The 27,888-nt window shown below is 39.0% G+C and overlaps 1 protein-coding gene across 7 annotated transcripts in view; it reads right to left on the minus strand.

Moving 5' to 3' along the window:
- TRPS1 (transcriptional repressor GATA binding 1) overlaps positions 1 to 25,405 on the minus strand; it is a 324,860-nt gene extending 299,455 nt beyond the window's left edge. For 3 of the 7 annotated variants that reach the window (XM_053248419.1, XM_053248418.1, XM_053248415.1), the window contains exon 1: positions 24,875 to 25,403. The gene's annotated coding sequence lies outside the window, so the exon portion shown is untranslated. Of the gene's footprint in view, positions 1 to 23,980; positions 24,189 to 24,874 lie in introns of those variants that run through there. The other 4 variants (XM_053248423.1, XM_053248422.1, XM_053248424.1 and 1 more) reach the window with 4 other exon arrangements.
- Positions 25,406 to 27,888: the final 2,483 nt, after the last annotated feature.

Consider the following 27,888-nt stretch of genomic DNA (forward strand, 5'->3'; position numbering starts at 1 on the left):
TGAGAAGATCAAGAAGATCATAAGAAGACCAAGCCAACGATCCACCTATCCAGCTTGCTGCTTCCCACAGTAGCCTACAAGATAATCTTCACAAAACCCACAAGCAAGGTTTCACAAATTTAGGCTCAGCTCACTAGCCAGCCATTATTTGCAGTTGCCACCAATCTTCCCTCTTCGTTCAGATCTTTTTCTGGTGCACATGGAGAGGGCTTAGGAAAGAAGTGGGTCTTCTGTCATTTGCACTGGGATATGAAGATAGTAAGAAACAGTAGGAGCCCTCTCCTACTGCTCAGAAATGATTCCCGTTTCTTACCTTCTCAAATACAGCAGTTGAATGAGACCTCTCTGGTGAGGAGGTCTGTGTGGTGCTGGGTGTCCTGCTTGCCAGAGGACTGTGGCACTTGCCACTGGAGAACTGGCAAGTGGATTTGTAGATGCTTGCCCATAAGCAAGTCATGAAATCAATAACCTTCTTCCATGATTTCCCAGCAACTGGTACAGGTTGAGTATCCCTAATCCGGACATCCGAAATGCTCCAAAATCCGGAAACCACCATTGCGTGTGCCTGCAGCACCTACCCACTGCAGCTCAGTGCCTCACAACAAAACAAAAAACAAAACGCCTCAGCTCACTCGCTTGCTTTGGCACTAGAGATTTTAAATAAAATCTAAAACATTAAAATACAGTGTACAGTAACCTTTCGTGTTCGGACTTGGATCCCATGCCCAAGATATCTCATTACAGTATGCAAATATTCCAAAATCCAGAAAAGTCTGAAATCCCTAATACTTCTGGTCCCAAACAGTTCGGATAAGGGATACTCAACCTGTATTCAGAGGTGTTACTGCCTTGGAAAATGGAGGTCTTAATGGTAAATTATTTCTTGATCACAAGCCTATAGACATTGTTGAAAGACAGTTTGTAAGCAGCTGTGTTTAATTCCTTAAAAGAACCAAGAAGAGGGGTAAAAAACAGCCAGATGTATTCATGCAAGGAACCATGCTGAGAATATGTTTGCTGTGCCTATTTTTTAGCATCTGTTTTTATATATTTTTAACTGGCTCTTATTGATCTATACACTATTCTTTATATATAATTTCATTACCGTTTTGATAATAACAAGCTAATTAAATACAAGACAGGGCATGTATCGTGTTGGGGGATCTTTCAGCTAATGAATTGTTCAGCTGCACAACAGAAAGCAGAATATATTTGATCTCACACACACAGAGCAGCAATATTTCATTACCTTCTCACAGGGTCCTCAACAGTTACAAAACCTTTGGACACTTTCATATTCTGAAATGAGCCCCCAAATGGCATAGTGCAGGGACTTGCAAGCAAGGTGAATAAGGAGGTTGTGATTGGATGGTGGGCAGGTAGCTTGTTTGTTCTGAATCACCATTCACCAACCTACCACATGATTCCTGCAATTACTTGGTACGTGATCAGTCCCCAAAACACCAGACCTCAGTTTATCCAGGCTGGACTAACCAAAGCAACCATATTTTGAAGGACTCAAAGAGGCCTAGTGCTGTGGACTGCTAACATGACCCACATATCGGCATGTACTCAAATTTGTGTTTATTGTTGCGACAGCTTGATTCGAAACTGTGTGTGAGAGATGAAGTGGTTATGTGACCACCCTAGCAGGTTCCCACGATTTCCAAATACTGGGTGGGTTCGCACAACTTCCCAAACGTATATAGAAAAGCAACAATGTGTGCTCCCGGCAGCTTTGACATCTGAACCCATCCAAGTCTGGTTCACACACCAGATTCCCCACATTCGTCTCAGATTCTCTGCCACTTGTCACCAACATTTGAAGCAGAGCAGAGAAACGCAGGTGAATGTCAGGAATACGGCACAGGAACAGGACTTGGGGGTGGTTTCAGACATCGCACCTGCTGGGAGCTCATGTTGCCAATTCCCCTACAGTCACCTGACATGTCTCAGGCTTCCTAACATCTGGGCAGTCTTGTGAACCTATCCATAATTTGCACAAGGTACCTTGTGTGAGTAGAAATGCACTTCTGCTCAGAGCAGCATCCCTGATGTCAGATTCCCCCACCCCTGCTGCAGTCTTCTCCTGTGCCTCATCCTACACTGTTTTCGGGAGTCCCTGACCCTCAAGGGCAGATTCTCAAGGGGCACAGTTAGCTGCAGTGGGAAGTACGTGCTTCTTTGGATCCAAGCTCAGATGTGGCAAGCTGGGATCTGGATGTGCAGTGATCTTTTCAAATGACTACTACACAAATCACACATCCAGCACAAGCTGCTGAAAGCACTCACTTCAATTCATATAAGCCTGAAAACTGATTCAGTCCTACAAAGACTGAAAGTATCAGTAGTGGCTTCTAAATTTTATTAGGCCCATATTATGTACTAACAGGAACACGGTGAACATATTTTTCTTTAAATGGAATACACTTTTTAATGAAGCATTCAATGTTCCAAAGAGGATGAATGAGTGAGTCAAAAATCCACTTTCCAGGTTAATGTGCAAAATGGAAGTTACCTGCCTCCCAATAGTAAAACTGTTGTGCTCCCAAAAGGATATTTTCATTCCTTCATTTAAATGAACCTCAGTAACAAGTCAGAGTACAAAGTACTTTCCACACACAAAGTTACAGAATCCACAGACTGAAAGTGCCAATATGCTAAAATTCTATTTATCAAATAGTATTGCTGAATCCTATCGCTGTCGTTGGCCTAATTTCTCCGTCTGTAAAATGAGTATAATTATATACTTTGTGCTGTCAAGCATAATTCAGGCTTCAGACATGACAGAGTCTTGGATAAAAATGCCCCAAATAAGTGCAAGCTATTAATAATAAATTTTAATGAGAAACAGGACATGTTTTAGGAGTCAGGTAAAGTTGCTCTACTGTGAACTACAAGAGGAAAAATTACACAATTTTTTTTGGGGGGGGGAATACTAATCATAATGGGAACAATTTGAAAAGAAGCAAGAAACAAGCATTTATCAGATACATAGGTTTCAGTTTTAAAAGAAGGAACAGCACATACCCTTCAGATCAACCCAAACTTGATCAGAAGCAGTGGTTTTCAAGCTATAGAACTGCCATGATGGTTGGAAGGAGTTTGAGAAAAATCATATAATTCTGGCCATGTTCTTCCCTTCACATCATCTGTGATGTCCTTTCCCATCTCAGTTTTCTGGCAGTCAACCCCAGAATTCCCTTCCCAACCACCCCGCCCAAAGTTTACAGAACATTAGTTACCCATTACTCTCTTAGGAGAGAGCAGGTGATAATGGAAGATATTTAAGTTGTTCTTACGAGCCATGGGATCCACATGGATCCTGGCACTGTCGCGGTGCTAAACCCAGCTTTCAAACCTGGCTTTTAGCCGGGGTTAATAGAGTGAGCACTCTGTTAACCCAAGCTCTGGGATTGTGTGTCAGTACAGGTTGCTTGCAATGCACCCAGAGCGCCTGTCCCCACAGGGGAATTCCCCAATGCACCAACCGCCGGGATTAGTCGTCCCAGCCTCCAGAGATTGGGTAATGTGGGAGCATGATCAGCGATCCCAGCAGGGATCATTCACTCGGAGGGGGGGGGGAAGGTAAGGACTGAACAGCCTTCCCCCACCTTCCTGGTCATGTGAATAGCTCTATTATCTAGAAAACAATAGTGGTGGAAAGTTGTGATTGAAACAGAGATGGCTAACATACATAATCGCTGATACTTAAGGACTCAAAAGTATACATTACATAACAGGAAACAAGTCTTTAAGCTGAAGAGTCACATAACAAAGTCTCCATGTGGCCAGAAGCCACAACACACAACTCCAGACCTTCTCTCACAACATTAAACACCATCATTTTTTAGTCAGAGCCAGGGTAGGCCTGTGGCTAGCCATACCCTAATCTAGGTCAGTCCCAACTTCAGGAAGGTAAGTTCCTGGTTTCAAACTCTGAAGCTGCCGACATCCATTTACCATATTCCTTAAATCTCCACTTTAACACACAGTGGCTCACATCCTGACTAACTTGCTCACCAGAAGTGCTATGGAAATTAAATTATTCTTTAGAGTCTGGATGTCAGTCACTCTCGGTTTCTTCTTTCCCACAACCCCATGGAAGATGCTGTGTATTCCCATCTTTCTGATTATTTTGCTTGGCCCACAAGCTCTACTGTTTCTACAATCCACCCTACCCCTCCTTTTATGCCTTCTAGTTTCTCTCATTATCAATGTTAAGAGGAGTGAGGCTTGGAAGCCTTCTTCTATGGAAATCAACTCAACACAAAAAGTGCCCAGCTGGATCTGAACTATGTGATACAGCATCCTGCTTTCCACAGGGGTCAACTCTCTGGTAAGTATACCAGAAGGGCATGAAAGCAACATCATTTTCCTATTGTTGCTCCTCAGCAACTGCTACTCAATGGCATACTGCCACTGAACATGGAAGTCCTATAGCATGGCAAAGAGCCACTGATAGACATTAACTTGCTGAATCCCCTTTGAAAGCCAGCTGAGCTATTGGCCATCACCACATCTGATGGTAGTGAATTCCATATACTAATTGTGTGTTACTTAAAGAAATACTTGCTTTTGTCTGTCTAGAAATGACAGCTAGTCAATTTCATTCTTCTCAGATTACCTCAAACCAAAATCAGGAAGTAGAAAGGAACTTGCAATATCAATGTGATAGTTGGTCTTGCAAGACCTGAGTGTCTCGAAATGGGAACTATTTTTATTAGTTACACAGCACCCTGCCTAAAAACCACCTTTCCGCTACCATCATTACCAGGCAGCTGAAATTCATGATATTTTGCACTCCTGAACCACCTCACTACATAATCTGAGGGGATATATCTGGATTTTCTTGCAATGCACAGATACACACAATCTAAGAGTTGCACCCTCAGCCTCCCCTGTGACATTACAAAAGATTATACATTAATTCCTTGGCATCACCAAATTATTGCTACCCTAAGCTATTGTTCCGGTGGCTTCAGCAGTCAGCCCAGCTTAGCTGAAACCTCTCTCAAAACAGACGTTTCCTCCGTGTGCAACACAGAAAAGGTTTACTCATCTTCTGTGATCCAACAACCACCTTTCCCCCTAGATAGGGCCTTGGAACACTGGTAGATATTTATATCCAAGTTATATTGTCCCTCTTCTTGAAATGCTGAGAATGTGGGATGCACTGTTTCTCCTGCTTGGCAAAGTCTGCTTGCACTAGAGACGGGGGAGCAGATTTAAAAGCTTTATTTTTTAAAAAAAGATCTTATTATGACATACTACTGAATGCTATGCCAATAGAGCCCTGAAATTTTGTTTTGCAATATGTCATTATGGACACAAATTACCAAGAAAAGAAATTTAGTAAACCCAATGAGTTATTAAAATAGGATTCAATGTGTGCTTATCTTAGGGCAAGGAGAAGTCTACATGTTGCCATGTGTCACTAGCACTTCTTTAGCATACTGCTTTAAATATTATTTATACTAATCCCAGAAGTCCACAGCATACGTGTTTCATTAAACAATACTCACAATTTTTCCCTGCCTACCCAAAGCGGAATTACATCCCTAGCTGTAGCTTCACTATACAAAGTACAACTGGTCAGTCATGAATTTTCTTAGGAGGGCCATTTTGAAAGTTGAATGATAGAGGCCAAAGCTCCAACTTCTACCCCTCACAGCAATGTGCTGGCAAGAACTGTTGACACCAAACATCACACCCTCTACATTTCTTTTCTATCACGGACCAGGTGGCACCCCCTGAGGGGCACCCAGGTGCTGATTACTAGTCTACAAAATTACTTTTTGTTGTATGTACACACACACACACACACACAGAGCGTAACCATATGTGGTAATTATCCATCCATCAAAGGATCCCTAGTAATGAAAAACTGACTAAGGAGAAGCGGCATATGCTCCTGGGTTTAAAAGTCAAGTAAAGCAGTGGGCCAAAAAGTGAGCGGTTCAGGGGGAAAACAGAAAAAAATTATAGGAGACATATTCAGAGATAAATATGATCTGCTAAATAAAGCATTTTACACATGCATCGCATGCTTAGAATCTTAAAATGAGGTCAACTGCTGTATTACAGTTTAACTGTTTTAGTATATTACAGTTTAACATTACAGTTTAACCTTTGAGAGAGGTTACAGCTAAGCTGAGCTGACTGCTGAAGCCACCTGAACAATAGCTTAGGGTAGCAATAATCTGGTGATGCCACATGCATGTGCATGGAAAAATGGACATGAAACTTTTAATATATACCATAGTTTGTTTTTTTTAAATGCCCATATTTCCCACTTAAGCACTTTATTATTTATTTATTTATTTATTTTTGAAATTTTTATACCAACCTTCCAAAAGGCTCAAACTTTAAACAGATTAAGCTATTAGTCTTCAAAAGTCTTGATGCTAAAATTGTTCCACTGAAGGTGCATGTGAAAATACTACTAATAAAATTATACTAACCCTTCCAATGAAAGTTTTTGTATTCCACAGTAACATTCTGTAAGCATGTTGCCAGTGAAAAGCTGGAGTTGGTTGTTTTTTTTAAATGCACATTAACAAAAGTGGAATGGTCTGCAAATTCCCCTGATCAGACTGCATGGAAAGATGCGAAAGGAGAATCCTTCCAAACATTAAGCACTGTTTTTGATATTGCTAATAGTCTAAGTGTTTCTTGTTTGGGTTGGTTCCCCCTCCTTCACCCCTGCCACCTTTTCTCTTCTTGTAAGCAGCTGTAATTTCCATCTTAAGGCTAAGCTCTAGATATGATACTTGAAATATGACAGGTAGACCATAGTTTACCTACCAATATGTAACTCAAAAGCAGAAGTGTTTTAATGGGAATGCAAAGGAAGATAGATTAATGGCACATTATGGTGAAGAACTAGACTTTTATTAAAATCCAAAACACGACTAAGTTTTTAAAAAAATCAAGTTTGAAGAAAAGGCAACAACTTCAGGATAAAGATGTCAGTTACCTCCATGTCATTTAATACCAACTATTGGCAACACTAAAGCACAGTATTAGAAACTGTGAAAGTGTCCATACTCCTTGCACAAAGCTGAAGTACACACAGACACACACAGACACACTTGCCTCAGATCCGATATTGGTTTTCCTGTATGAAACAATATGAAGCAACTTCCAAAAGAATCTATGCGGAGGGCATTTTACTAACTTTAAAAAAAACAGTTTTAAAACAAACTACTGTACTCTAGACCATAAACTATCGGAATAGATTTAATATCAGCAGAACAAAAAGGTGATGTTGCCTAACCATGGAGGAGAAAAAAATATTGTGCTCTCTGGAAGCAATGAATTCAAGCAAACGTCTCCTGTGAGATTTTTCCCTTGGAATGCCACAGTGAGAGCAGGCTCTAATCCTTCAGAAATGAACGGCGAAGCCCCATCTCAAATAATGCAGATGTGCATTTTACAGTGTCTAAAATACAGCCAAGTGTTCCCTTCTTTACTGAAATGCACAGCAGGGCAATGGACAGTTATGAATTTAGAAGACTTGCACTTCAATTTTAAGCAGTTTATCAGAATTGAACTCGTTTATAACTGCTTCCCTAATAAACACCAAGTAATCTTAGGTAGATTTAACTGGGATTTTATTCAGAACAACTTCAGTTTCTCCTTATCCACCCTTTTCTTTCTGACTCCCCCCTACCCGCACACACACACACACACACACACACACACACACACACACACACACTCTACAGGATCCCCACTGGGACAAACTTCTCAATGACAAAACATAATAGATTATTAGATAGAATACAACAAACTCAACAGGGAGATGGACTGAAGAGCAAATGTGTGTCCTATATATTATTATCTCTTCCCTGAGGCAAAATAAGCTTGAGAACAGTTTTAAAATTATTTAGTAAACTGCTAAACATTCTGAGTAGCGTTTGATGTTATATGCATCATGGTTTAAAAACAAAGCAACATTGCATTACAGGTTAGACTCAAAGCATCCAAAAGTGAATAGCTGTCTTGCTAGGAGCATATCACAACTAGTACTTACTGTTTTTTTGCATTGGTATACGCACAGTTTGGTTTACCTCAGTTAATTAGGGGCTTGTTCAGAGAAACAGCATCTTCCTGACAGCAAGATGGGGGTGGGTGGGAATTATTATGTAAAATCATTGCATGATATATGTCTCATTCCCTACATCACACTAAAGGCAAAAGCAAACCAAAACATGTGAAATATTAAGGCATAAGGGAGAGGCATGGAAATACTACATCTTGCTAGGTTACCCTGTTTGAACAGGAAATGGCTTACTTGCTTTGGACACAGAAAGATTAGATTTTAACTAAGGAAGACACCAAAATATTACGGGAAACTGATCACATGCACTTTACTTCTAACATTTCGAACATTAACCAGAATTATAACTTTTAGGATAACTTTTCATCCCTCCCTTTGCTCCAACTTGAAACAGAGTTGCCCGCTTTTAAACAAACAAATGTTACTCGGGGTTGCAGCCCCCACCACCCTCTCTCTCATATATAATGAATGCCACAAACAAACCCAAAGGTTAATTTTTACATAAAATAAAAAAAAAAAACACCTTCTCAGTCCTAGTCCTGATTTCAGCCTTCTACTTGAAGGGCTTTAAAACCTCAGAGTACCATTCTTTGGTGTACAGAGTTAAAGCTACCAAGTGTGAATGTTTATGGCATTTCCACAGTGGTAAAGTTTGGTCTGAAATTCTTTTTGACATGAAACACACAAAAGGAAGCCACTGTTTGCTGCAGGGAAGAAATAAATAAATAAAGAGCAGAAATTCCTATGCAGTAAGAGTTCTTCCAATGATAAAGGGCTTCACTATAGCCTTGCTCTCTTTCTCTTCAGAGATCTATCTTTTAAGGCAATACATTCCAAAACCTTAGCAAAGGCAGAAGCTTCTTTAGCAAAATTCCTCTACTGCCCCTTTCTTAATACTTTTTTGCCTTTGGTATTTAAAAAGTCCTTCCTGACATTGGAGGCTTGTGGGAGCGGTGGGGGGGGGATTGTTGCTTTAATTGCCAATAGTTCCAATTACAATTGTGTCCCATTCAGGGGAGAAAAAGTCCACAAAGTAGTTTTGTTGAGCTCAAAGAATAACAGGTTGTTTAGACAAGTGAAAAGGGATGGAGGAAGACGCTCAACAAGCAACATGTTTCTGCTGCTCTCAGAGCAAACTCTGAGAATTGTCTACAATAGCAATGAATTATGGGGGGCCAACACCAAACCATTCTTTTGTCATCAAGTAGCAAAAGGAGTGTCTCTTCTGGAAATTTCTACAGCACTCTTCTGAACAAAACATTCATATATAGCTGTACGATTACCCGAGACACCTCAATATCATTTAGATGGGTTTTAAAGTTACAAAAAATTGGTCTTTGCTTCAGATTCCAGATGTCATATCTAGACTACCTAGTAACCAACCTGTTACCACCCAATTTGCTGTCAATTATATTTTCCCAATAGTCAAGACTTCTGAAGAGCCATTTTTGAAAAGTTTTCTTTTTAAGAAAAAGCTTATGGTGTGTACACCTCATCATTTCCAAAGCTCTGTGTTATTCCATTCCCACTGTTTCTCACTTATCACTTTGTTTTCTAGTTATCAAAACCAAGGTAAATGGTGACAGACTGAAAAAGGAAAAAAGGAAAAAGAACTCATGAGCAATAACCAGCATTTCAAATGTTCGAAGTACTTCACAAACTTTATTTCAGTAACAACAGTACAAGTACCATTAATCCCATATAGGATCCAAGAAGCTGAGGCTGTGATTACTCAAGGCAGCACAGTCCAATCCAACACATGTTTTCTCAGATGTAAATCACACTGGTTTCAATGGGATTTACTCCCAAGGATAAGCATACACAGGACTGCAGCTCTAGTATGTTCATAGTTGAGAAATTTTAAACAGAGGTGCTCCTGCTCTTGGACAGTTAATTCACCTCCCCAATTACCAACTGACTGACTGGCTTGAAAAAAGAAGCATTCCATGTAGCTACCCTGCCCTCTAAGTATTTAAACAGAGTGAAACCTACAATAAAGGACGGAGAGGATCAGTCTATCAATGGCTACTAGCATGAGAGAAAAAAGAACTTCTGTATTCAGAGGCAGTGTGCCTCTTTGGTCTGAAGGCACATGATGCAACAGCCTCTCTTAAACCAAGCAGGTTTGACTCAAGTCAATGAGGTCATTCACACAATCAAAAACTGTTCCACCCAGGTTTGGGTGCTGTGTGTGTTCTCAATTTTCGGTTGTGCAGAAGCAAGGTAAGAGGAAAACCTGGGTAGCTTTTCCTCCTACCTTGCTTCCACACAACTGAGAATTGGGAGCACACACAGCTCCCAAACACACAGTTTTTGATTGTGTGAATGACCTCAGTGCCTGAGTAGGAAGCCGCCTGTGAACTCTTATGTATGCCACTTTAAGTTCTACGTAAGGTGAGATAAATTTTTATAAATATATATTATATTTTAAATAAAATAGATGAATGCCAGTTACTAGGAAAGAAGTTGCTGCCTTCACACAAGGGACCATCTGGTCAGCCAAGCATAGTTGCAAAGTTTTTACAAGCCTTATACCGATGGCCCTTTAGTCCAATTCAGCAGATCTCTTCTGAGATTAGGCAGGTGGATGTAGTTGGGACCATCAACCAACTGTTTTTTAAATGCTTATTTTTCTTATTTTTATCCACGTGAATAATCTAGAGCAGGGCTGTCCAATTTCAGCCCTCCTGCAGATGTTGGCCTACTACCAGTATTCCCTCTAAGATGTGCACACGTTTATGGGCTCACAAGTTTTTTTTATGTCCGCTCAGTTAATTTTAGATCCCACTCAGGTTGAATCAGGAAGGCCCCACTCTGAATGCATGTGCATGCACACTGCCTTGATACTGCTGCCCAGAACAAAACTCCTTCCGCACACAGATGAAAAAAATTAGAGAGAACACTGCTTACAACTCCCATAATCCCTGGCTATTGGCTACTGTGGCTGGGGATTATGGGAGTTTTAGTCCAAAAACAGCTGGGGAACCAGAGTTGAGCAGGCCTGGCCTGGTGTTTCTGGGTTAGGCGGTACAGAGGTTTAGATTAATAAATAAAATAAATCAGAACTGTTAAAAGTTGCCGGAGCTTGGTGTGGACGTTTCAGAAGGACTCCTAAATTCCCCAGTAAATATAGTGGCAACTAGCTCCCTAGATCTTGTAAGAGGAAAATGTTGAGAAGAAATGTCCCCTCTGCACCTCTCCATAGCAAACTGAAAAACTTTGGATAAGCTTTGGATTCCAGCAAGAAAACTGCTAGCAATATATGTTGACTAAACACTGGAAATTGTGTGCCCATTCCTCTTCAGGCCTCTATGCTCCTCACCTCACCTCACCACACTGGATCAGCACTGAATACTGTCATTCCTACCAACTACCTAGAAGTGCCCTGCCTGAATTCTCTGTTACTGCTCTGCCAGTCACCTACAGTATGGAAAGGAGTGTCTGGTAGTAGTCCACACACCAACACCCTGCAGTTCTCCAGGTTTGCTTCAGCTGGGCATCATTTTATCTCCAATGAAAACAATAAAACAGAGGTGCAGCAGTTATGGGGAATATGTGACATTCTATGAACTGTGAGGGTGTACTGACCCCCTATGCCACATTTCTAAAGGTTATTCCATTTTACTTTCTCTCCGAGTAATGCCTGTGCCATCCCAGACAATTCCTAAACCTCACATGCACATCCAGCCTGACCTATTTCAAAACAGATTTATTAAATTAATTAGATTTCGCATTGAATGTGGCCATGGAGAGACGGCTATCTTGATTGAGCCCATTTATATATTAAAATGGAGAATCGGCATGTTGGGTGCCTTGGAATTTAGTTTCCAAGGCTTCTCACACTGGGTGTTAAACACAAGACACTGCTAGAAGTACAAAGACCAGAGACACATCCAGGAAATAATCTGACAGGGTTCCTACCAGCAGAAGCAAAAGTGAAAAACAACCAACAAAATAGAACGCTACAAAATTATTACAGGAGTCCCAGCAAACAATGTGAAGCACTACAATCACTGTTTACCAGATGGTCAGTGAATGATAAAGTGAAGGGAGGAGAAGTATCAAAACAAACTGTGTTTGTTGTGTGTCCCCCCACCGCTCCAGCATCTGTGACTGCCCCCAGAGGCCTTGCCAATCCATCCTGATCCATCTACTGGGAAACCCCAAGGGCTCTGGTTGTTGTGGCAACCAGTGCTTAGGACTTCAACAATTCAGTTGGTGGATTCTCTTACATAAAAACTGAATAACTACTACCACCTTGGATTACCAAATTCAATCCTTTTCTCCAAGCAAAACTATTTTCACCGCAGCCTTGCATTCATTGCAGTGTGCAGTCACTTTCATAAGGTGATTCAGGCAGCCAAGTCAAACCCAAGCTCCCATGTCGCAAACAACCTTAAAGCTATGGAGCAAAATGAGTATCCGCTTGGATTTCTTAGGTTTCCAGAGACAAACGCATTAGTTTTGATGACCTTACAAAGCTAGCCACCAGAAAGAGAGAGATTTCAGAAGTTTCCCCCATGCCCCAATTCCTTCTCTGCCCATTAGTATCTGTGTCAGATTTTTTATTACATCACAGTAAATGCTTTAAACTCATTAAAGTCTCAGAAAGAACAAAACAAACACTGGTTTTTATTTTTAAAAAACCTTGTGCAACACTTAGGGAGCTTAATCTGCACGTATTTTTAGAAGAGACATGGTGTGTGTGTGTGTGTGTGTGCGCACACACACAGCATAAAAAGACCAAGCAGAGATAAAAATGGAGAAGCAACAAGAGACTGCAAAAGATACAGCATGTTTTACAGATGAGAGACTGGCACCTATATAAAAAGAAGAATGTGATAGGTCATTTCTTCCTGATGAAAATAAAATGGCTACTGTGTTTCACTCTTCCACACTAATGTGAGAGGACGCTTCATATGCCGCTGCATACAATACTCTTTTCAGTATTTTTAAGGAGAGGTGGGAATCTCCTACCGGTAGTAAATACCTACAGGTGTTCAAAATAAAGCATACGGACCATGTTACAGACTATGCTATATTTTTGTTGGACTTCTCTTACAAGGTATAATTAGATCACCACCAGCTTAGTGTACAGGAGTGGGGGAGGGGGGGAATTGGTGTGAAAGTTCAAATCAAGTCATCATTGTGTTAGCCAATTGCCTTATTTGTCTCAGATTTAAAAATTGGAATCCTAACAGGATTGTTACTGAAACTGTCCTACAATGAACTCCAAAAGACTGTTTAAAATAGCATTTCAGTACTATCTACGTGCATAGCCCGATTCAGCAAAGGCATCATAGGATGACTTTCCAAAAAACAGATTAGTTTTCAATGTTATTTAGTTGCAAACATGATCTTCATTAACTACTGTACCCTTAAAATAGTGCCTGCACAGAAACCCTTTAATATTTATTTACAACGCTAAAAAAAGACAGCCCTGAAAAAAAGTTACATATTTGACCTGCACCTGGCATTATGTTTACATATGGAATATAGCATTCAAAGTTTTTAGATGAAAAAAAAAAAGGAAGAGATTTTGGAGACACATGTAAAGTGCAAATATTTTATCACAAAGGATGTGTTCATACCAGGGAGTCAAACCAAACCTAAACTATAAACTGATTCAAACCAAGGAACACAATATAGTGTACTTTTCCAGTATATGTTGTTAGCATGTTTTGCTCTAATTTATTTTTGTGAGATAGGAAACATGAGCTTTACTATACAAAAGTTGCAACATTCCTCCAGAGTGTTTAGCCAACATCCACGGAATTAAACTGCATCAAGTTATTGGAAAGGTACACAATATACAAGCCCCAGCATAATGCTAATTACTCTCCGTATTACAGTGCTTAGTTTGTATGCACTTAAGCTTTACGTTGAGCTGTCACAAACTGAACCTCTTGGATTTCATGGCCATTTGGCCCCATTGTATCTACCAAATGAAGATAAGACTTCATGCATCTCCTGGTGCAATCTAGTACATGAATCCTTATATAACAATAAAATTACTAATCTTTAAAAGGTGCCACAGGACTCATTTTTTGCCTCAAAAGACTAAGGTATCTACCTCTACAGAATACTTTGCTCTATGGAAAGACAGCCCAAAGAGCAACTGGACAGCAATAATGTTGGAATTTTGTAGTACCCCATCTGAGATCTTCAGCACATATATGGTGAGCACTGCTTCTTTTCCCTCCCATTATTGGAGATTATAGGGAATCTCTTTAAAAAGCTCCAAAAACATCTGGAGTTTGGGTGGCAGAGCTTGTGAGAGCCATCCATTCTGGAATTCACAACTCCCATTTGTCCTATGGAGCCAAAGCTATCTGACCTTCAGGGCAAAGGGAAAAACTAATCTTTTTTCACAGGTTTTTGCCTGAAGGGGTCAGCGAGGGGGAATTTGTTTATCTGTTTTAAGAAGTGAAGGGTTGATTCTATTTAGGCCTAAACCATGGACAGCAAGTTAAACCAGTCTGTTTTGTATATTAGGCAAATAATAAATAAATGCAATTTAAAATTTTAAAATATCTCTGTTTATAAAGTATATTCATGAAGACAAGTATTTTCCTTTTATTGACTCTCGTATGCCATCTTCTGTAAATCTCCAGATTCATTTTCCATAACCAGTCTCAGCCTACAGATCTGCCTACTTGCCTCTGTGGGGCTGCTGTGGTGTGAAAAAGGATATACTTCAAAAGCCATATTTTAAACAACATCAGATGGGAGAATGACAAGCTGCCACTGTTCCTAAAAAGGCTGTTTTATATCACAGCCACATAAGCTCTAAAAACAAGCAATTGCATTTGCATTGAGCATTTAAACTTGTGTTCCATCTAGATTTCCTCTGCAATGTTAATTATGGCCACAATCCTGTTCCATTAAAACCAGTCAGGTACTTGCCACTGACTTCTATAGGATGTTGATGTCATTTACAGATAATGAGTCTGTAATAAAGATGAAAACAGCAGTAATATAAGTCTGTGCGGCTAGGGATAGGTTATGATTTTCAGCAACCAAGGAATGCATGCCTTAAGTTTTGATATGCATGCATTTTACACTAGCAAACTGCTTAAAAGAAGGACCATCCAAGCAACACATAATTTAAAACTAGGCATTACAAAATACACCATCCTACACTAATCAAAGGCCACGACTGTGCATGCATACATGTGCGTTGTATGTATACAATACTTGAGGAAGGTAAACAAGAATATTATAAAAAGAGATACACACACAACACATACACAAACCCATGTACAATAGATCAATTTTTTTAAGAATAGAGGATATTCTGCACTATATGTTTCAAACCTATTCGGATATTTACACCATTAGATCACTCCTCATTTTAGAGCAATGCTACTGGCAACTGCCAGGGGAAGAAAAGTGCACAAATCAAAATATACTACCTTTGTTCAAACAATACGGCTGTTCATTATATAATAGAAACTGTCATACTTAATCTCTCAGGAACCCAGAAATGGTAGATTCTTAGGCCAGAGGTGGTTTGAAATGGTTTGAAGCAAAACTGAAGTACAGCATTTAAGTAAATCTTCTACAGGAACATAAGCACAATTGATGAACTCTTTACATCATCTTCCACATATGAGGTTTTGAGACAAAAGTTAACTAACAACACTTGAGGAAGGTAAACACTCTGCCTTGTAAATGTTTTGCACAAAATGGGTTTGTCACTCCCCACCCACTTGTTATTAAATTGATGAATTTAAGCAGCGTATAAGAAAAGAATCTGGGAATAGCCAGCACCATTCAAAAATGTATAGGATGTTTCCACACTATAGTATTCCAACAGTACAGCTTAATTTGGGTATTATTCTCATTGTACAATAGGACCAAGTTCTACACTGGAGTATTTCCAGTTTAAATTGTTAAAAAGAGATGCAACAGCATATAAAATATGTGTAACTCCTACAGATGTGTGTGGGGGGGGGAACTGAACTTAAATACAATGAAGTGCTGGATACTAATCAATATTTTATTAGTGCATTTCTGTACAGTCTGATACACAAACAACATGAAGTGCCATGATTAAAACTCAGTTTTGCCCCATTGCTTTTAATTCAAACCATGTATTTTATTTTGAATGGTGTTGAAGATCCTGCTGTTATTGTAGAGAATATACATTAACAAATGCTTAATTTTTGTACATTGTAATCACATGGAGATTGGTGAACAAAGATTCATGGTCATCAAATTTTATTTTACTGTCTAAAAATGTAGCTGGATCCGTCTTTTTTTAAAAAGAGTAACTCTATGTCAATCCTGAGCTGAGACCAATATCTTGTCCTACTCTTATCAAAGTGAGCTTTTAGCAAGAAGCAGCCCGAAAATGAGTTTTTACCGATGAGAAAGCCCTTGAACAGAGTGACGTTGAAATGAAAGTTAAAGATCGAGACAAGTTAAGTCTAGGGTTTGAACTCCAGGGAGAACTGACATTTTAAAGAGTGGTGCCACTGAATTATAGTCCTCTGCTTTGGGTGGGGTACACTCTGGGTGGAGCGTCTCCCTGAAGGAAGGAAAAACTGGCACAAGCTGACTTGGCCTTTGAGAGATTCTCAAGTCTGCCAACTTGTGAAGTTATACCAGCATCAGCTTCACCAAGACGTCTGTTGCCTAATTCAGTGGCAGACAGATAGTTCTGCTGGTGTGGATAGCCTAACTTGAGAAATAGAAGAGGGAGATGTGAAGGAAAAAGATAAAGCAAATAATATAAGACAGAACCACTTTCCAAAACTAAAAATAATAATTACCATCATACACATCATGTTTTCAATGATTTACTGTTCCCCGTCTTGGTGTCGTTCAAACAAACACACAAAAAAGGAGTGTAAAGTAAGTAGCAGCTGATGGAAAGAAACATATTTTATATTTTTAAAAATGCGTTTTGTCGATTGGAAACAGACTGATCATTCCTCTTTGCAATGCCATTTCCCCATTGTTCTGTTTATGTGTTTCTTGCCTTAGATTAACAGGTGTAAATTAGTCCTTGACATTATTTTTTAAAAGAAAAAGAGTACTAAATGGTTTGGCAGTAGCAATTAATCCAGAGAATGGATTCTCTGAATTAAAAAGAGGAGGAGAAGGCAAAGAGCAATACATTTCAAAACTCTATGGGGAAACTTTCCTTGTTTTTAACCAGTTTAAGTTACCATAACCTGAAATGCACCGGCATTCACAAAATGTATTTGGGGAAATCTAGCAAAGCTCAGCGGGAATGTTTTTTCTTCTTCTTCAATAACCAATTGAAAGACAAGAATAAAAATAACTGCATCAACAGGGTCTTTCTTCCCCAAGCCACAGGCCGGGTTTTACTTGAGTTCTTAAAAAAAAAAAAAAAAGGCAGTTAGGCCACTAAAACCAATCCAGAACATTATTAAAAGTTAAAAGCTACCAATTACTTCTGTCTGTTCTTTTAAAGCAAAGTTGGCATTACGTCAGTCGGTTTAAAGAAAACAAGAAAGAGTTAGAGCACACAAGAAAGAGAGGGAGAGAAAGTTTCCTTCTTGTATAAATAAAACCACCAGGGGAAGGTGTCTCGCCTCTTATAAAGAGTTTATTGCAAGTTTTAAAAAGCACTAGGTACATTTTGCAAAATTAAATTTTTATTAAACAAATTTCAGAGAATAAAAAAATCAATCTGAATTGAGGGGGAATATTTCACATATAGGAAATCTCATGTATTTCCTACAGTTTCAGCACAGGAAAATGTCTGAGAAGATATAAGTTGCTGATTGCTTCTTTTTTCAAAAACCACTCCAACATAAATTCAATGACTCCCCAAACATGGAAAGTAGTTTTTAAGAATTTAGCAATGGACGCCACCCAAGTTTGACAGATGTGTTTCAGGGGGAGGGGAGCTTTTTAGTTTCTAACTGTAATGGATAATATTCTTAACATACGATATTTTATAGGACAAGTCACAATCTGCAACATCTAATAGGAAGATTATAGAATGCTAGGAAGTGGGTTAGTAGAGGAAGGAGAACTTTTCCATATGCATTGCTATAACATCCGAATAAAACCATGCTGAACTGAAAACCGATAGTAAGGAAAGGTCTCTAATACACTATTCTGTATATCTCTCAGCAAGGTAGCTGCTTCTTACAAGGAAATCTCAAACCACTTGTCATTCATCCACAAAAAGAGGACAGAAGAGGATGCAAACTGGCAACTATATGAGTAGGAATGTATAAATAATGTGCAGGTGATAGGAAAACCGTCTCCAACTTTGTTCTAACAACAATCCACTTCAGGGCTTCCTCTTCTCTAAATACAAGGTACCCCTGCTAACTTGGCAAAGAGGCACCTTTTAACATGGTCATTCTCTTTATTTATCAGGGGGAGAGTAACTGGCCCTATCCACCCCCAGCACAGCACCCCTTCAGTGACTATTGCTGGTGTCTATCTTATGTTTCTTATTAGATTGTGAGCACTTTGGGGACAGGGATCCATCTTATTTATTTGCTATTTCTCTGTGTAAACTGCCCTGACCCATTTTTGGAAGCGTGGTATAGAAATCCAATAAATAAATAAAAATAAATAAGTTACAGACTTTGTGGAGAAGCACGTAGTACTCTTATGACACTACCAAAAGCCTTCTAAGGACAAACAAAACAGCTACACTTCTCTTTAGTGACTCCTGCATATAAACCCGGCATTGGTCCATATAGATGGGACTACTCAACTAGCCATAGGATGCTATCATTTTAAATAAGGAGGGAGGGACATTTAGGACAACCATATTGTAGGCCAACAAAAACAACTTCAGCAAATACTTTGCCACTTTCATAAATCAATACAAAAATAAATATAAAATTAAAACCTTCATTTGCTTTAGTAAACATTTTCTGCACAATGGTTTAAATGCCAACCATAACTCCATTAGGCTAAGTTAAACCAATGAATCTCACTGGTCAATGTACGATACATTCATTTTTTAAAAGGCTGAGATAATGAAGGATTTTCAACAGAATTGATATTAAACTGGGTTAAAGCCAAACTTTTAAAAGCTACTTGGATTCTGGATTAGGCCAATACATAATAACAAATTACTTCAGTTTAAACTGATTTATTCCCACTGAGGTAAATAGGACAAATTGGCTTAAACTCAATGAGTACAGTTTTCATGGCTTGCGTGTCTCCTTGCTCTTTTCATTTTAGCTGTCAAAAATCAATAACACAAAACAATTGTGCTTCCTTCCTATTCTGCATTAAATTGAAAGTAATCATGGAACTATCAAAATAGCCTATATCTGGGTGGAGGTTTTAACTGCCAAAGCTAAATCATAACTGTTGTAACTGTATAGAAGAAGGAAGTCCAAAAAGCATGATACAGGTTTTATAAATGCCCTCTTGTTTGTTTGGTTTTTCTTTGAAACCACCTCTGGGAAGCAAACTAGTATTTAAGGACAGACAAAAATAAATCTGCAACAGGTATGCTTTAATTAACTTTTCCAAGGGTCAATAATCAGCAGCATTCATTAAAAAATCATGAGTATTAACTTTTTAATAGGATAGCAAGCTTTAATCAGTAAATCAATCAACTACAGGTTAAGTTGATTAATTGCTATGGCAAAAAATTAATTTGTGGGGCTGAGATTTAAGTGTTCACTTGTTTATTCTATATCCTGGTTTTGGTGTGATCCTGTCATAGCACATGAAAAGGAAAATACTAATGGTCTTTCTTTCTAACAAGGAATTGAAGCATCATTCGATATCTCAAAAAGGCACCTGTACAGATGCTTTGGTAATATACAAGCATAACATTGTTAATAAATCAATAGTTTAAAAATATAATCAGCTCAGAATGGTTCGGCCAACTGAAAGCCATATCAAGAGTCCATAATAGTTATCAATAGCCTGACAAAAACAACAACTGGTCTTCCTTTTTACCTGACAACAACAAAAAGGCAGCAGACATCAACAAAGACTTTCTTGTACACACACATTATTTATACACACACACACACACGTATAAGTCTAATTTTAATCACCTACATTTTGAATTGTGAGGTGTAATATTTGGGACAGAAAACTATGCATTTACAGTTATCCAAGACTGCCAAAAATACAAGTCTAAACTACCTCACTAGTTGTCTTGAGGAAACTAAATTAAGCAAAGGCAAACACCAACTGGAAAGTTGTCAGTCTGCTAGAATGAATGGCTTCATTTTACACACTAACCAAACAATCTGAACATCAGAATATATAGCTGTTTGAAGCCAATACTTTTACCAACACCCCTATCCCAAGCACATTTTGTGAAAAGTAAATCCCACTTATTTCAATGGAACTCAAATCTACCTAAGCATTCCTAGGATTGTGGCCTATGAGTTCCTAATTCATTTCCTCAGAACGCCCATTTTAAAATGTCATTTATTCCCACATGAATATTCTGCACACACAAAATTACTTTTTTCAGACTCACAACCAGACATGTTCAAAAAATGTTTAACCATAAACTTTCCCAAATATTTCATCATAAACTTTGTGATGATATTAAGTGTGGTGCGCTTTGCAAGCTTTTATGGAAAATATTACCAGTGCAGCTACAGGTAAGATGTGATAATGTTGCCCTTAACATTGTTACATTTAAGCGTTTTCAAGTATGTATAGCTTAACCATAAATACACAAATGTGTATACATACATACACACATACACAAAATTGCCAGTAAAAGAACAATGTTATAATAAACATTCAAAGGCATATTTTAAAACTCCTTAACTATTTTTCAAAAAAGGTCATTTCTGAGATTAACTTCTGCAGAATCCAAGTTTTTTTAAAAAAAAATCAAGGGTTTGGGTCACTTCCACAGAATGCTTCAAAAAGTGATATACCTTCATACCTTAACAACAGTAATTAGTCAATATGACTTGAATGATCTGGACACGTAAAACACTCCCTAAGAATTTCAAAACAATATTGCGTGAAAAATAAAATATGGTTTGAATGCTGAAGTCTAGTGAAGAGGAGCCACTGTAAAAAGCTCTTCTACAAGAATTGTTGCTTTTAGTGACTTTATTGATAGAGCTGCAGTATGCAAGTGGTCTATGTATATGCATCCTTCATGCATTCATCCACAGCATACTTAATAATAGTGTGGTATATATAACTTATTAAGGATACAATCCTATGCACACTTCCTTGGGAATAAACTGATGGAACTCTGTGGAACTTACTTCCAAGTAAATACAGTACTCACGATCATGCTGTACAGATTATACTCTGAATGTAATAGAATAAAGTCTTCAGTATAGATACGCAAATACACACACAAAATATACTCAGTTATTTTATGGGTAAATACATTTTAGAGATACACACACATCTCTTCTTTAGTACAGACAGACAGACACAGACACACAATACACTGAGTTATTTTATGGGTGTATATATTTTATGGGTACACACACACCTACATCTCTATAAAATAACTCTGTGTGCTTTATTGTTAGAATGTATACACTATGTATTCCACAAAGACCTGAAAAAGCAATTGTGTACTTTATGCAACAAATGTATATAAAAGCAAAGAAAAATTTGGCTAGGCCAATTTGGCTAGGCACACTGAGGCCTCAGACTGTAATGCTCCAAGCGCACACTTTAAGAAAGTTGCAGTGAACTCTATCAAAACTACTCTAGTCTAAATAATTCTAAATAGAATTAAACCAACATATTTTATTCCACAAATGACAATATACATATTGAGGCCCAGAAGCTTCAAAACAATACCTGAAGCATATCCTAATCAGAGGAATGCAAACTAAAAGCTATTAGGATTTTATCATGAATTGACTTTATGATGTAAGGTTTCATATAAAGTGAGCTTATATTCTAAATTACTGTCACCGGCAATATTCACATGGGTTGCAAAGAAAGTTCCCTCTGAGGGACAGCTCGAAGCTCAATCATATCATTGTAAGGTGTGAATATGGCATTAGAGATTTGAGGAATGAAATAAAGCAACTTCACAACACTATTAACATTAGTGATGTGTAATCTACAGGTTAATCAACTTTTACAAAATTTTAAAAAGGAAGAAACAGAAAAGGCTTCTGTGCTTTCATATAAAGAAAACATGAAGAGAAGGGTCCCACTTGTTTGGATTACCGTATTAGTAGCAAACTTTCACCAGTCGTTAAAAAAAACCTTGCAAAATGTTGATATCATTTCCAGACGGTTATACTGTGTTAGCATCATGATTTACAGGAAATAGTTGGTGTTCTCATGAAAGCCCTGCATTTACTTGCAAAGCAAAGGGACTTTAAAAAAAAAACAACACAAAAAACCCTCATCTTTCAGTGTGCTTTTTCTTAAGATTTCTAATATGTCACCCTGGTGAAATATTTGAAAAAGCTTTCTCACTCAATGGACGTATCATGAACGGGGAGACAAGCGCTGATTTCTTTTTAGTAAAGGCAGCTGTAAACTTTTATTCTTTTTCTGTTTCCTTCAGGACCTAACTATTACCACTAATGTGAACTTTAGATTTGTAACTTTAATTTTGGTTCACTACATGATAAATAATAATAATAAAAAACACTGCCTGAACAGGAAGATGTTGGAGGACTGCTTTTAAATATGTTTAAACCAAACAAAATTAAAATGTAGGAATAGAATGTTTGCTCCATGAAAGTATTAGGCCATAGGTCTGCAAAAAGTGCCCAAAAGTCTGTTTATTTAATATTTATTATTATTATTATTATTATTATTAACAACTATTATTGCTAACTCACAATAGGACTGGATATATTTGTGCAAAAAAAAAAAAAAGGCAATCACAAGTTACAAAGTTCCTTCCCAATTTTTCACTTGCACTTTTCTCCTAATGGCATTTTCTCCAACTTTGTTCCATTACTTCCTGCACGCTTGCAAGGGGGTAAATGAAGGGCAGGTTCCTTATGAGGTCCCCCTCACGTTTACTCCATCACTTGGCCTCTTACTTTGTTGGGGTTTCCCCCCTCCCTCTCCTTCTCCTCTCCTTCTCCTTTCACTCAATGAAATTCAGAGGTTTGACATTTGTGAATGGAAAATATAGTCGCTTGACTTTGTATGTACTGATGATCTGGTTTTAGTTCTCCCAGTTTTGTTTTGTTTTTTTAGTTATCAAAAGGTCCTGGAACTTTAAACACCTTTAAAAAAAAAAAAAAAAACCTTCATGCACTAAAACCTACCAAAATGTCAGTGAGAAATTCTCCTGAAACAACAGAGCACAAGTCAACCCTGAGAGGTGCTACTGAAGATCTAGCAACCATCCCTTTATGATCAAAGAGAGATCAGAAAGGGGTAGGAGGGGAAGAGACCCATGGGGCAAAAAGTGTCAAAGTATGCACAGCACCTCTCTACACCCCCACCCCAGAAAAAAAGAGTTCCTTCCTGGAGATTTTTAATAAGAAAGTAGAACATCGGCCCTATCCCATTTCCTTTCTCCGTTTATCACAACTTATCAGCACCATTGGAATCCTCCTTCAAAATATTAGGAAGTTTCCACCTCTCCATTTATTCAGCTCTTTGGGGGGGGGGGAGTGGAACTGTCAGACAGATCTCAAGTGTAAGCAAAGGTGGGGGGTCAGCGGAGCAAGCTAGACAAAGTAAGTTATGGCAACCCTGGGGGAGCTGAGCAGGGGTTCTTGGCCTTAGACAAGGAAAAGTTTTAACTTCTTTAAAAGATGCAGTCACCACCACTTTGTCACTTTTCCTGGGGGGGGAGGAAAGACTAGAAAGGGAATCTCTCTTCCCCATCAGCTACCCAATCATGCAAATACATGTATTAGCCAAATAAGCATCACCCTCCTGTGCCTTCCCCCCCTAAAAATCTCTCCCCAACAGTTTCAGATATAACACAAAAAAGTTTTACACACATACACACACACACTCCAAACTTACTACTTTTCATGATGGTCTCTCTTTTGAGCTTGGATTTTTGGTCACGACTCCCATTTAAAAAAAGAAAGGAGGAAGGAAAACTTCCTCCAGCAGCAAATCAGAACCTGCAAAACTCTGGGGCTTTGCAAGCGATTTGGATGCAGGATTTGCAAAATAAAAGAGAATCTAGAAAGTCGGTGCTTCCCCCCCTCCCCCTTTCCTACATGGAGGGGAATTAAATCAAAGCTCTGCACATGCGAGGGGAGGGGAGTCAGGAAAGACACCAGCAGCTTTAGAAGTTCTTTTCTTGGAGGGGGGAGGGAGAGGTGGCAAAGGGGGAAGGGCTTCCCTTTTGCTTCTCCTCGGCTGCTGAACTTGACCCCTGCTGACTTCACCAACAGGGCTACTGCAAGTTTTCAAGTCGCCCATTTCTCAGGCATCAATACATAGTTGATTTCTTTTTTTCCCCCTGACCCACAAAAGCCCGCTCAGGAGAAGGAGGACTTTAAAACCTGCACACATACACACACCAAAAAGGAAACCTCTATGGAATCTGAGCAGCTCTTGCTTCTCTCTTTTACAACCCCCCTTTAAAAAGAACATCCAGAAACTCACAGCCCCCGCTTTCCAATCAGCCCTTATATTTCTCTCTGTGTCTAGTTTCCCAACGAACACACTGAAGCAATATATATATATTTTTTCAAGAGAAATAAACCCACAATCAGCACAGTCACATACGCAGAGCCCATCAGGAGCAGGAAAAGGATTTGCACCCACCCCCTAGGTTCTCCACCTCTAACACCCCCCCCATCACACCATCTACACACAACACAATCTCTGATCTTGTGTTTTGCAACAAGCCTTTAATCTCTCTCCCCCCGCCCCACAGCTCCCCTTACCAGCACCACCGCTTACCTGTTGATTAATCAGCAATAATAATAATATTCTCAGCAGCTTGAAAGATGGTGGAACTGTCGCTTGAGCCATGAACCGTCTTTCTGTTGTTTGCAACAGAGTTGATCTTGGATTATTTTGGAAGGGGGGGGGAGAGGAAGGAGGAGGAAAAGCCAGAGAAAGGAGGAGGGCAAGAGGAGGAGGGGGTGAAGGGGAAGGAGAGGGGGGAAATCGCTGCCTGCACAACCCCCCCTTTCCCACCCCCTCTCTTGATGGGGAGAGGGAGAAAGGGGGACGCGCAGAGGACCCGGTTATGTTTATAAAAGAGAAAGGAAGCGCGCGAGGGAGCGAGACAGGCTTCTAGTGGAAGAACCAGCCCCAAAAAAGGAGGAGAGAGAGGAGAAGGCTTTGGAGATTGCAAGGAGATCAGCTCGTTATCAGAAATGTTATCGCTTGTCAGGACCTCAGTCTCCGAGCATTACGTCAGTTTCAAGACACCACTATTAATATATCAAAGGGAGCCTTAGCAAGAGGAAAGCGCCACCCCAGACGGAGAGCCCTTAAAGAGACAGTACAGGGCAGGCGTCCCCTGTTGCGGCTGCCGGCCTTAGCCCGCCCTCCTTCGGCTGCTCCTCCTCCTCCTCTGTCTGTCTCTCTCACACGCACACGCAGCAGCAGCAGCAGCAGCAACCCCAGTAGGCAAAGTCGGCTGGGGAGAATCAAATCGTTCACACATCTTTTCTCTTCCCTCGATGGAGGGAGAGAAATAAATTATGATCATCAGCCTAACAAGCCGTTCTCAGGAGGTTCTCTTCAGTTTTGCACAGGACTTTTCTTTTTTTCATCTCCAAAGAACCAATCTGAAACCTATTACACAGGAAGTTTAAGAGAAGCTGCTTTGAGACTATTGGATTGTTCATTAAGCATTGTGATTATTGATGGCTGGGGTCTGGTGTCAGCAGCAACTTGCTGGTTTGCCCTACACATGCACAGAAGGTCTGCCCCTACACATACACAGAAGTATGGATAGCAGGATTTTTCAAATGCACTCCTTTGGCTTGGTTGGATGGCAAAAGCTGGGTTTGAAAAGGAGCAAAACTTTTCCTTGGGTGGGAAAGGTGTTTTAAAAAGGAGCAGGGATTTCTACATTTGGAATATGATTTGGATCCTTGGGGAAAAGAGAACTTGCTCATTCAGTGAGACTAGCTCAGAGCCTCTGTAAAATTCGGAAGACAAATTTGAGAATTGCATAGTACCCCAAGTACCTGGTTAAAAAAGAAAGAGAGAGTAATTTATTTTAAAGAAACACTAAGCAGGACACTACATGAAAGTCAGCACCTTCCCCACCAGTGGTTTATCATTTGAGAGACAATTTGCTCTGCTGTCAGAAAAGCATGTAGAGGGACATTGGCGGCAGAAATGAGTCTACTCAAGTTTGTCTTCCTTCAAATCTTAGTATGCCTACACAGAATCTTTTTAATTGCCAAAAATCAAATTTCCCATAATGTAAATTACAAAAAGGTTGTGTGGCTTTTTAACTCTTTCTTTGAAAGAATTTTCAGACTGCAACAGTAGTTATTAGAAGATATAAAAATATGCCCACGTCATTTGGAGATCTTTTTCTATAGCTCGATCACTTGATATGATGTGCTGCCTCTTATAATACATTTTAAACTGACCTCAGACCGTCATAATCTCTTTCCTTCTTGCACCTAGTAAGAGCTGTTTCAACTAAGAAGCGCGGGGAAAGGTAACTATTAATTTTATATGAAGTTATTTCTCACCAAATATTTCCACTATGCACAGTATTTTCCACAAATGTGTATTTTTTGGAGGACCAAAAAAAACTACACAACCATTTTAACGTTAAAAACACAGCCAGAATTGAGATGTTCAATGAACTGGATACTGTTTTGCTAATTAATTCTCCATATATCCTTTGCATAATATACTAGAAGATGTGTAAACTAACTCATTAATTCACATTCCACTACCACCCACTCCCTTCACGTGCTTATGTTCTTTTGTAGGTTTTGTCTGATAAGTACTTCATGAATATGAAAGCAATAATTCACATACAAGAGGTGAACTTGTAAGCTAAGTAAAATATAGTTGCTTTATCAGTCATATAGCATGTTGCTTTAGAGAGGGAAAAGAGATTAATATCATATGATGTGGAAGGCTGATTATATACTCCATCACCAGAAATTCATTTGGGAAAACAAAGAAAAGTAATACTCATATCTATGGTAGAATTTAGAGTCTGTTGCTAAGGACCATTTGCATTTTTAATGGCAGAATAATTTACTGTAGCACATCACTAATACCTACTACAATCACTGTTTTGGGAAGCAAAATCACCACATTTTATTTTATTAAGTTGTCAATCCAATTGCTAAAAGAAATTTTAGACAGAGACAGTGTCTGGAATAATTATTGCAGTCAAGGACCAGAGTTCTTTTTTCTGCCAAGAAGGTTTTAGAACACCCTAGAATACTTCATTTAAACTAAACCAAGTATTTTTAGGTAACTTATGACCCAACACACAACTCAGTCCAATAACATTCTAATGGCTTCAATGGGATGAAACCTGGTGAAATGGAAGTCCATGGCTTATCTGGTTGGATATGGAGGTTAAAACAAACATGGTAATGACTTATTACATGCCCTTGACAGTAGAAGAATCAAACTTGTAAAAAAATGTATCCGGTTATCTGTTCTTCAAAGTTCAATATTTTTACAAGGTGTTTTTGAGGCGAAAAAAGATAACCTTAAACACCTCAGTCCCTGCCATGCGCCCTAATTCCCTAGAGGTTATTTGCTTTCAATTATCATTTAAACTGACTGATAGCCAAGCACCTGATACACCCCATGACAAGCACAAACTTTCTAAAGAAACACACATATCTTTTCCAGTTCTAAAATGTACTTCTTGAACAAAAAGCCAATTACCTGTTAACTTACAAGAAATCACACACCCATGTTAAAAAGGGAAATAGTTTTTTTTAAAAAATTACCAAGTCCATTACATAACT

This window comes from Hemicordylus capensis, chromosome 4 (genome assembly GCF_027244095.1).
Source record: "Hemicordylus capensis ecotype Gifberg chromosome 4, rHemCap1.1.pri, whole genome shotgun sequence".
NCBI lineage: Eukaryota > Metazoa > Chordata > Lepidosauria > Squamata > Cordylidae > Hemicordylus > Hemicordylus capensis.